The sequence below is a fragment of the Dama dama genome, chromosome 20 (genome assembly GCF_033118175.1).
Source record: "Dama dama isolate Ldn47 chromosome 20, ASM3311817v1, whole genome shotgun sequence".
In the NCBI taxonomy this organism is placed as follows: domain Eukaryota; kingdom Metazoa; phylum Chordata; class Mammalia; order Artiodactyla; family Cervidae; genus Dama; species Dama dama.
In genome coordinates, this window is record NC_083700.1 from 16,457,593 (window position 1) to 16,470,163 (window position 12,571).

At 40.3% G+C, this 12,571-nt stretch overlaps 1 protein-coding gene and 1 pseudogene across 3 annotated transcripts in view; both read right to left on the reverse strand.

Annotated features, from left to right (window-relative positions):
* Positions 1-12,571, reverse strand: part of DAP3 (death associated protein 3) — a 36,171-nt gene that overhangs the window by 16,592 nt on the left and 7,008 nt on the right. The gene's annotated exons all lie outside the window — the stretch shown is intronic.
* LOC133040109 (small ribosomal subunit protein uS2-like) lies at positions 86-2,571 on the reverse strand (annotated as a pseudogene).

A 12,571-nucleotide genomic window follows, 5' to 3' on the forward strand; every position in this document is an offset into this window, starting at 1 on the left:
CAAAAGAGTGTATAAAGAGAGATACAGTCATACAATGGAATACCATAAAAAATAAACTGCAGTTACATGTATGGCATAGATGGATCTCAAAACTAATACTGAGGGCACACTGTAATATATAACATGATATAATTCATATGAAACTCAAAAACATAAATCCTCTTTGGGGAATACACTTATATGTAGTAGAGCATGATAAACACATATTTAGAATAGTATTTACTCTTAGGGAAGAGATAAAGGGACAAGATTGGGGAAGGGCACACAAATTATAATGATCTACTTCAAATGATGGATAATGAATATATGAGCATTTCCTTTTTTATTTTTATGCCATATGTGTTATGTTTATTCATTTGTATGCTGGAAGTATTTAACAGAAAAACCTTAATCATGTGAAGTAAAAAACTGTTTAAGATACTTAAATGCAACTCTCAATATTGACTAGTAGATAACAAAGTTGCACTCATTTATTCAACAGCTACAGAGCACCTGTTATATGCCAGGGCCTGTGAATAAGATGGTGAACAAAGCTGTTATGGTCCCTGACCCAAAAGAGCTTATAGTACAGTTAAGAGATGACATAAATGCCTATGAGTTTTATTTCCTTTTAGTTCTCAAATTTATTTTTTCTCTTTTAGAAACAGTTTACTTTCCATCAACCTCTTTCCATTTTAGCTTGTGGAAGAACACCTTAAGACTACTCAGTGGTCGTTCCTACATCTTCAGGGGCCTGAGCAGTGGGAGCTGCACAGTGGTCTTCAGGTGCAGGCTCAGCACTCCAGGCTTCAGCAGGAAACTGCCGAACAGGCACCCACAGCACGTGCACGCCTTCAGACCAGTCTGCCACCTCAGGTTAAGCAGCAAAGAACTTAGGAGCTGACGGGGTCTATTCACTGTAAAATTCCTCCTTGGTCACAGCCTTCTCAGCTGCCTCCTGCTCTTCTTTTTCAGTCTCTTCAGGATCTTTGTAAAAGCAGAGATCAGGCATGACTTCCCATCGGTGTTCACAGGAGATGGTGCCATGAATGCGCAGAACTTCCCCAGGTGAGTATCCACCACATCAGACCCACCAAGTCAGCTTTCTTGTTGCATGGGATGACAACGTCCACTCTCCTCTCCTCTCTGCACAGAGTCTGTGTTACACAGAGCAACGGTGGGCAGGTGAACGCAAGAGGTCTCTGTGAGCAGCTGTAACCACCAGAAATTTAGGCTCCTGGAAGGCTGCCCAGATCTAGTTAGTGAGGTTCTGGGAGAGAAGTGGCCAGCAATAGGAGTGTCTCCAGGAGCAGCAGCAAACTTCAGCACAGCTTCCTGGAGGATATGACACTCACATCAGCTGGACCTTCAATGGCAACAACGGCACGACCTGCCAACAGAAGTTCCTCCCAGGTTTTCAGATTTATGATGTAGATGCCATTACTTTTCCTTTTGTAGATATACTGTTCCATTTGGGAGTCAAGCGTGGGTTCCAGCTGCAAGAAATTTAAGGATGTCCTCCCCCTTCATCTGCAGGACATAACGTATTCTAGACATTGTGAAAGCTTCCCTTTAAATTAAAATGGGAATCCAGAACATGCTGTATGGATCCTTGTCTGGGCAGTGTAGAAAAGTTAACTTTTTAGTAAAGATGCCAAAGCATGCCTTAATTCAGTCATTCCAAAACGTGTGACGCGCTTCTACATGCCCACATCATACAGAGCATTCAGTGGTGAACAAGACTGGCATGGTCTCTACTGGCCTGCTTCCTGTTTACATGTGGGATTCCAGGCTCCTTTGCTGTGTTTCAAAACCAAAAGTTCTAGAGCAGCAGCTCACAAAACGAGTTTGGTGAAACTAGTCATAAAATGCATCAATGTTCTCTGGCCAAAGAAACTTGAGAATGCTATATAGTTATTCACTTCTTGAATAATTACAATATATGTCTATATTTGCATATTTTAAAGCTTTGGGGAAAACTATAGTAAAGAGGAGGGGCTTCCATGGTGGTTCAGTGGTAAAGAACCTGCCTGCCAATGCAGGAGATGTGGGTTGGATTCCTGGGTAGGAAAAGTCCCATGTAGAAGGAAATGGCAACCCACTCCAGTCTTCTTGACTGGAGAATGCCATGGACAGAGGAACCTGGTAAGCTACAGTCCATAGGGTTCCAAAGAGTTGGATTTGACTCAGTGACTAAAACAAAATAAAAAAAAATAGCAAAGAGAATTTTTTTCCCCTAAGGTGCCCTGGGTCTTCGTTGTGGTGTGCAGGTTTTCTCTGTCTGCAGCCCAAGGGGGTTCTCTTGCTGTGGAGACAAGAATGTGCGGGCGCGACAGTTGCAGCCTGTGGGCTTAGTTGCCCCAAGATCCTAGTTCCTCGACCAAGGATCAAACCTGCACCCCCTGCACTGGAGGGTGGACTCAACCACTGGGTCACCAGGGAAGTGCCCAAAATCTTTTTAATCCAAATTTACTTGGTCTTAGAACCCTTGGAACTCCACAAAACACTATTAATTACATTCTCCTGGATGTGAGTGGAAGGGTTGCTGCTGTGGAATAATCATATGCCCAGGCCTGAAGATGAATTCGACTAGGCCACAGGCAGAGCTGAGGTACCCTCTGTTCCCCAGTCTCCTTAGCTCTGCCTTCAATGCCTCCACTGCTGCTCACCACCGCCCAGTGCCCACCAACACCATCACCACGCGCTACCTAATCCAACTGCGCAGGAAAGAGCTGCAGCAAATGATTACACGCCCCGCCCCAATTAAACACCCCGGGCACCGAGACTGATAGTTTCCCCGGGTGGCAACATCTCATGTGTTGTCAACTTTTTGCTGAAGGAATCAAGTGTGTCTTACACGATTCTACTGGGAAAGGACTCCTGGAAATTTATACCTGGTGTCCTCCAGAACTTGCCCAATGTGTCTTCTTCCCGTACTGATTTTGATATATTATCTTTTTGCTGTAATAAGTCATAGCTGTAAGTACAACTATATGCTGACCTCTGAGTCCTTCTAAGGAATCACAGAACCTGGGGGTACTTCTGGCAACCACCAACACAACAACCCAGTGCCCAAAACTACCCAGCACTGATTTCCACCTGATACAACCATTACCTGGCACCTAATACCACCATCTCTGACCAGCTCAATTTTCTTAACTTCAGTTCTCATTCCTTCCCTATTTCAATTACCTCAACTCCCTGCCTCCCATCTGTGACAACCAACCTCCATACCAATTCTAACCCTCCATGTCAGCTGATTTCCAACCCTAAGCCCCCCACCCAACGTCAACTTTTCCAATTCCCAAACTACTTATGACCCAGTGTCACTCCAACAGTATCTAGCCTACTCAACCTTGCTCCTTGTTTCTTCTCAATGTGCCCTGGTACCACCACTAATGTGAGACATCCGTGGGCTGCAGCTCTGCAGGGAGGTTGGGTCCTAGAAAGAGTGGTGACATAATCCTGAGGGTAGTACTTTCTCCATGTATGCCTGTGGTCACTGAGGCCATTACTCTGGCTATGTTTTAGAAATTATGGGAAATGCTGGTCAGGAAAATGTGACCAGCTTTCCATCTTTTACCCAGTCATCTTGTATCTTACTAGCCTCCATCCTTGAACTTCTCCAATCCATCCTTTCCACTGAAGTCTTGCTCTTAAAACCCTTCAATATTTTTCTACCGCTTTTAAAGGTAAAGGACACGGACACACACACACACACACACACACACACACACACACACACGGCTTATATAAGAATGAGAGAAGATATTTTAAGGAAAAAAGGAGGGTGAATCTCAAAAGTATAATCTCAAAGCAGACAATCCAGACTAAACCACATTTTCCAAGTCCTATAAAATACCTTTAAGTAAAAAAAAAAACCCCAAAATCAAATGGACAGGCCAAATGAAAGCAGAAAGAATAGAATATGTGCTCACTCTACATTCCAGTTCAGTTCGGTCATTCATTTGTGTCTGACTCTTTGTGACTCCATGGACTGCAGCACACCAGGCTTCCCTGTCTATCACCAATTCCCGGAGCTTGCTCAAACTCATGCCTATTGAGTCGGTGATGCCATCCAACCATCTCATCCTCTTTCGTCCCCTTCTCCTCCTGCCTTCAATCTTTCCCAGCATCAGGGTCTTTTCCAATGAGTCAATTCTTCACATCAGATGGCCAAAGACTGGAGTTTCAGCTTCAGCATCAGTCCTTTCAAAGAATATTAAGGACTGATTTCCTTTAAGATTGACTGGTTGGATCTCCTTGCAGTCCAAGGGATTCTCAAGAGTCTTCTCCAACACCACAGTTCAAAAGCATCAATTCTTTGGTGCTCAGTTTTCTTTATGGTCCAACTCTCACATCCATACATGACCACTGAAAAACCCTAGCCTTGACTAGATGGACCTCTGTCAGCAAGGTAATGTCTCTGCTTTTTAATATGCTCTCTAGCTTGGTCATACCTTTTCTTCCAAGGAGCAAGTGTCTTTTAATTTCATGGCTGTGGTTACCATCTGCAGTGATTCTGGAGCTCAAGAAAATAAAGTCTCTCACTGTTTCCCCATCTATTTGCCATGAAGTGATGGGGCCAGATGCCATGATCTTCATTTTTTGAATGTTGAGTTTTAAGCCAACTATTTCACTCTCCTCTTTCACTTTTATCAACATGCTCTTTAGTTCCTCTTCGCTTTGAGCCATAAGGGTGGTGTCATCTGCATATCTGAGGTTATTGATGTTTCTCCTGGCAATCTTGATTTCAGCTTGTGCTTCATCCAGCCCAGCATTTCTCATGATGTACTGGCATACAAGTTAAATAAGCAATACACAGTCTTAACATACTCCTTTCCCAATCTGGAACCAGCCTGTTGTTCCAAGTCCTTTTCTAACTGTTGCTTCTTGACCTGCATACAGGTTTCCCAGGAGGCAGGTATGGGTGGTGTGGTATTCCCACCTTTTAAAGAATTTTTCACAGTTTGTTGTGATCCACACAGTCAAAGGCTTTAGTGTAGTCAATGAAGTAGTAGTAGATGTTTTTCTGGAATTCTCTTGCTTTTTCTATTTGATCTCTGGTCCCTCTGCCTTTTCTAAATCCAGCTTGAACATCTGGAAATTCTCAGTTCATGTATTGCTGAAGCTAAGCATGGAGAATTTTGAGCATTACTTTGCTAGCGTGTGAGATGAGTGCAATTGTGCAGTAGTTTGAGCATTCTTTGGCATTGCCTTTCTTTGGAATTGGAATGAAAACCGACCTTTTCCAGTCCTGTGGCCACTGCTGCGTTTTCCAAATTTGCTGGCATATTGAGTGCAGCACTTAAAAGCTGTTAGGATTTGAATTAGCTCAGCTGGAATTCCATCACCTCCACTAGCTTTGTTCATAGTGATGCTTCCTAAGGCCCACTTGACTTCACACTCCAGGATGTCTGGCTCTAGTGATCACACCATCGTGGTTATCTGGGTCATTGAGATCTTTTTTGTATAGTTCTGTGTATTCTTGCCACCTCTTCTTAATATCTTCTGCTTCTGTTAGATCCATACCATAGCTGTCCTTTATTGTGCCCATCTTTGCATGAAATGTTCCTTTGGTATCTCTAATTTTCTTGAAGAGATCTCTCGTCTTTCCCATTCTATTGCTTTCCTCTATTTCTTTGCACTGATCACTTATTAAGGCTTTCTGATCTCTCCTTGCTATTCTTTGAAACTCTGCATTCAAATGGGTATATCTTCTTTCCTTTTCTTCTTCGCCTTTAGCTTCTCTTCTTTTCTCAGTGCTTTGTAAGGCCTCCTCAGACAACCATTTTGCCTTTTTGCATTTCTTTTTCTTGGAGACTTTTTTCTTTTGATCACCGCCTCCTATGCAATGTTACAAACCTAGGTCCACAGTTCTTCAGGCACTCTGTTTATCAGATCTAATCCCTTGAATCTACATTCCAAGATAAATACAAATCAGGACACTTAAAAAAAAAAAAAAAGGCTCAAAGGCACTAATACTATGAGAAAACTTAGTAAAGATTTCTCCTTTCAGTTTTTTCATATCCTTTGAGTGCTGATTTGCAGAGCACAAGTTAATCACATTGTTACTGGAAGGCAGATAAAGGACCGGTTTCCTGATGGTATAAGGAAAAGAGTTATGGAGATGAATGGTGTGACTGCTGCACAATAATGTGAATGTAAAACAGCATGGAACTGTACCCTTAAAAATCGTTATGATGAAAAATAAATGGTTATAATGGTAAAGTTTATTTTATATACATTTTACCGCAATAAAAAGTAGGAAAAAAAACCATAAGAAGACTGAAGGTGAAAATTAAAGATAAATAATTACTGCAAGTTTTCTAGGAAGTAAAGATGGAGGAAAAGTTTCCCAATGACGTCATTGAGATGCGTCTCTGATACGGCTCCACTGCCGTCACCCTGAGACTCTGCCCACTGTCTGTTTCTACTGTTCTAGGTGGAAAAGTCCTTCTTCCAGTCCTAGTCATGCATGCTTTGTTTAAGGGGTGGATAAAACAAGCAAATCCCAGAGATAAATAATTATAGAGTCTTTAAATAACTTGGAGCCTTTTCAGGTATACTTGGAAGGAACATTTACTCACTACTTTATTGAAAGTTCTGTCACTCTTTTGATGAAACTTTTTGGATAGTGCTAGGATCCTCTTTTTTAAAAAAAGTGTTCTCACATAGGCCAAATGTATACTGAAAATGAAATCAGAAAAAGCCTGTACCAAACTTACAAAGCTCTCCCAAAGATTATGTACTAACACTTCAGTGGTCACAAAAATGATTTTTTAAAGTAAGCATTTACCATTGAGACATTGGTAGATTCACATGCAGTTGAAATAAGTAATACATGTTCCATGTATCCTTGTGGCTCAGATGGTAAAGAATCTGCCTGCAATCCGGTAGACCCAGGTTTGATCCCTGGATCAGGAAGATTCCCTGGAGAAAGGAATGGCAACCCACTCCAATATTCTTGCCTGGGAAATCCCATGGACAGAGAAACCAGGCAGGCTACAGTCCAGGAGGTCCCAAAGAGTCAGACTGGACTGAGTATCTAACACAACAACAATGGATCCTTTACCCAGTCTCTTCCAATGGTAACATCTTGCTAAACTATAGTACAATATAGTACCAAGACACTGACATTAACACAGTCAAAACACAAAACATTTCCATCACTTTAAGGATCCCTCACATAGCCCTTACATAGCCTCTTGCACCTCCCTTTCACAACCTTCCCATTCCTTAACCATGACAACAACTAGTCTGTTCTGTTTCTATAATTTTGTCATTTCAAGAATGTTACATATATGAAATCATACTATATGCAACCTTTTACTATCAGCTTTTTCCAGTCACCATAATTTTCTGGAGATTCATCTGGGCTGTGTGTTACATGTATCAATAGTTCCTTCTTTTTTAAAAACTTTTTTTTTGGCCATGCTATGCAGCTTGTGGGATCTTGTGCTGCATTTGGTATCTTAATTCCCTGACCAGGGATCAAACTCATGCCCCAATAGTTTGTTCTTTTAATTCTGAGTACAATTCCATGGTATGAATGTTTATTCATAAACTGTTTGTTCATCCACTGAAGGTCCAGGTTTTGGCTATTATAAATAAACTGCAATTAAACATTTGTTTACAGGTTTTTGTGTAAAGATAATCATAAATTCTTAAGGTTAAGGTGATCTACTTCATACAGAGCTCATTCAGAATTGAATTAATACTACAATGATCTTATTCTCAGTTTTTCTTTTTTTCCAGAAACAGGCACTGTATTAAGCAATTTATAAGCACTGTCTGACAACACAGTCCTATGAAGTAGACACGATTAAGTACACATGAAAACAGGGATGGACAGACTAACTTGCTGAAGGTATATAGCCTAGAAGTGACAGTTCTAGCATTCAAATCCATGTGTGATTCTGCATTCTTTCCCATTAGCCACTGTATTGTCAATTATCAAGTGCCTGAACATTGCCACTGATGGGGAACTCACTAAGCAGTCCATATGGTTTTCAGCTTTTATGGAAAGTTCTTTCACAGTCTGAGGTAAAATGTCTCCTTGTAGCTTTCAATCCACTATCCCAGTCTTTCTGTTTGGTTTTACAAGCCACCTTTCACACAATAAATTGAAGATAGTTATGTCCCCTATTTTATCTTTCCCTGGGTAAATGTTTTCAGTTTCTCAAAGCAATCATCATACTAGTCCTTTACAGTACTCACCAATACTCTTCAGGTATCACATACTGTTTCTAGATTTTATATTTTCAAGAGTAATTATTTTGTTATTCTGTAACACCAGTGTTTCACTGAGAACACGGTTCACCAATATCATCAGTTCTTTCTTTTTTAAACAAATATTCCTAAGTCCTAGTGTTAGTCACTCAGTTGTGTCCGACTCTCACCCTAGGGACTGTAGCCTGCCAGATTCCTCTGTCCGTGGGATTTTCTAGGCAAGAATACTGGAGAGGGTTGCCATTTCCTTCTCCAGGGGATCTTCCTGACCCAGGGATTGAACCTGGGTCTCCTGACTGCAGGCAGAAGATTCTTTACCATCTGAGCCACCAGTGGTTATGAAACAAATATTATTATCTAGCAAAATCCCAGCAGCCTTTTAATGGAAATTGTCAAGCTGATCTCAAAATTCATATGAAAATACAATGAACTCAGAATAGCCTATAAAACCTTGAAAAAAAAAGAAAAGTTGGAGGGCTTACATTCCTGATTTCGAAAGTTATGGTAGGAGCATATGCCTATAGATCTTATGTCTGACCTATATGCCTACAGATAAATGGAACAGAGTTGAGAATTCAGTAATAAACTCTTACACCACAGTCAGCTGATTTTTAACATGAGTGCCAAGAAAATCCAATGGGAGCAAGAACAGTCTTCAAGAAATGGTGGGACAGCAGAATATCCACATGTAAAAGAAAGAAATTACCACTCCTACCTCACATCACATACAAAAATTAACTCAAAATAGATTACAGACCTAAATGGAAGTGCTAAAACTATAAAACTCTTAGAAGAAAATACAGGAGTAAATCTCTGGGACTTTGGATTATGCAATGGTTTCTTAATGATGCCAAAAGCTCAAATAACAAAAATAAAAATAGATACTTGGACTTCATCAAAATTAAAAATTTCTGCTTCAAAGGATACTATCAAGACAGATAATTCCTCAGCAGTTCAGTGGTTAGGAATCAGTGCTTTCATAGCCAGAGCCAGGTTTGATCTCTGGTGGGGGAATCAGCCAAAAAAAAAAAAAAGAGAGAAAAGAAACAAACAAAACACAACAAAACAAAGAAAGTAAAAAACCCACAGAATGCCAGAAAAATTTGCAAATTATGTATCTGATAAAGATATATCTGATTATATATCTGTATATCCATATACAGAGAACTTAGCAATAAAAAGAAAACATAACTCAAAAATGGTCTAAGGTCTTAAACAGTTGTTTCTCCAAAGAAGATATATAATGACCATTAAGCACATGAAAGGACTCTCAACACCACTAGGAAAATGCAAATCAGAAACACAATGTGATACAGGATTTCCCTGGTCCAGTGTAAAAAGTGTAAAAAGCCACCTTGCAATGCAGGGAGCATGGGTTCCATCCCCGTCAGCGCACTAAAATCCCCCATGGCTCGGAGCAACTAAGCCTGCGCACCACTACTCCAGAGCCCATGTGCTACAACAAAAGATCCCATGCGACTAAGAACCAAGGCAGCCAAAGAAATTTTGTTGTTGTTCAGTTGCTCAGTTGCATCAGACTCTTTGCAACTCCATGGACTGTAGCACACCAGGCTATCCTGTCCTTCACTATCTCCCAGAATTTGCTGAAATTTGTGTCCCTTGAGTTGATGATGCCATGCAAACATCTCATCCTCTGTTGCCCCTTTCTCCTCCTGCCCTCAATCTTTCGTAGCATCAGAGTCTTTTCCAATGAGTCAGTTCTTTGCATCAGATGGCCAAAATACTGGAGTTTCAGCTTCAGCATCAGTCCTTCCAATGAATATCAGGGTTGATTTCCTTTAGGATTAACTGCTTTGATCTCCCTGCAGTTCAAGGGACTCTCAAGAGTCTTCTCCAGCACCACAATTCAAAAGCATCAATACTCATAAAGAAGTGCTCAGCCTTCTTTATGGTCCAACTCTCATATCCGTACATGACTACTGGAGAACCCGTAGCTTTGACTATACGGACCTTTGTTGACAAAGTAATGTCTGCTTTTTAATACACTGTCTAGGTTGTCACAGCTTTTCTTCCAAGGAGCAAGTGTCTTTTAATTTTAAATAATTAAAAAAAAACACAATGTGATACTACTTCACACTCACAAGGATAGCTAAAATCAAAAAGAACAGACAATAACAAGCATTGAGGAGGATGCAGAAAAACTGGAATCCTCATACATGCTAGGATTGTAAAATGGCTGGCACTTTGGCAAACTGTTAGTCATTTTCTCAAAAGTTTTAACATGGATTTACCAAATAACCTAGCAATCCTTCCCCAAGAGAAAAGAAAACATTTGCACACATAACCATTTGTGTGGAAATGCTCACAGCTGCATCATTCATAATAGCCAAAATTTAGAAACAATCCAAATGTCCATTAACTGATAAACAGATGCGGTGTAGTCATTCAATGGAACATTATTCAGTAAATAAAAAGAAATAAAGCTCTGATACATGTTACAACATGGATGAACCTTTAAACAAAAGGAATGAAGTCTGTCACAAAAGATCATATGTAGTATACTTCTAATTATATGAAATGTTCACAACAGGCAAACCTCCTGAGACAGAAAATTAGATGAGTGACTGCCAGAGCTGGGAGAGGGAAGAATGGAGACGGATGACTGGTGGGTACTCCTGGGGCAATAAAAATGCTCTAAAACTAGACAGTAGCAATGTTCATGCAACTTTGTGAATATACTAAAAACTGACTGAACTGTACACTTTAAAGACACTGAGTTTAACTGTACGTGAATTACAGTATGTCAACCTCAATAAAGCTATTAAAAAATATTGTTTTAGCCATATTAAAACAACCAAAAACAGAAGCTAAGATGCAGTGATTACTATATGCCAGACAATGTACTAATATATATTATATGCTTTATGTTATTTTAGCATCACAGCAGCCTCTGAAGCATTTTATCAGCGGCTGCTGCTGAACAAACTACCCCAAAACTCAGTGGCTTAAAATAATAACTATTATCACTCAGAAGTCTACAGCTACAAGCTGGTTACTTCTCTTGCTCTGGACCAGATCTGGCTATCTTTGAAGTACTTCCTCATGCATCTGAGGTTGGTCTCAACTAGGATGACTGATTCTACTCAGCTTCTTTGCAGAGTGGCCTGGACTTGTCACAGCAGTAGCAAAGGTTCAAGACAACTAAAACACTTTAGATCCCTTCAAACCTGGCTCAGACCAGTAAAGACTGTTGCATTCTATTGCAGACCATGATAGGCCAACTAGATCAGGGTTCAATCCCTGGGTTGGGAAGATCCCCCGAAGTAGGAAATGGCACCCCACTCCCATATTCTTGCCTGGAAAATTCCATGGGCAGAGGAGCCTGCCGGGCTACAGTTGACAGGACTGCAAAGAGTCGGACTCGACTGAATGCACATGGACAGTTATGGAAGTTACAGGTATGGTGTCCTGTGTTTTTAGTCCATGGGGCTGCCAGGAGTCGGACATGACTGAGCAACCTAGCACACGCATATAGTCCAGGTTGGAGTCAAATGGTAGGAAGGAGACTTTACCACTTTATGGGAGGGTCTGTAAAATTAGACCACAGGGTCGCAAAGAGTAGGACACAACTGAGTGACTTTCATTTTCACTTTTGCTGCAAAATTACAATTCTTCTAACAAGTGGAAACCACTGTACTGTTAAAAAATGGAGAAGCTTGGATCTAAATATGGTTATTGGAATTGAAAGTAAATATTCCTCATCACTATACCATTTTTCTTCCTATGTAGCCTCAACACTTTATTTGTGCAGCTATTTGTTGATTTTGACCTTAGTTAAGAATAACTGAATTATTAAAATTGTTTGTTTTGTAACTTTTTTGTCAATATTATCTATATTAATAGAAGTTTTTGAAACTTCACAATTTTATACATTTAGTTATAAAGTTAATCAATGAGAACTAAAAGTTGTTTTGTTGTTGCTTAGTCACTAAGTCATTCATGTCTGACTCTTTTGTAACCCTGAATAGTAGCCCGCCAGGCTCCTCTGTCCATGGGATTTCCCAGGCAAGAATACTGGAGTGGGTTGCCCTTTCCTTCTCCAGGGGATCTTCCTGACCCAGGGATCGAACCTGTGTCTCCTGCTTGGCAGGCAGATTCTTTACCACTAAGCCACCTGGGAAGCCCAAAATTGTTTTGATAAAATTCCAAACCAGAAATTATTGAATAGAGTTGCAGTTTTCATATCAGTTTCAGCATCAGATGAAATTTGACTTTATTTTGTATGCATAATATTAGAAATCTTGAGTCACACAGGTAGTTTCAAGGGATAAACATTTGTAATAGTTTTTTAGTTTTTATTTTTAAAAACTTTGGGCCAAAAGAACAGCAAAGATAGTAC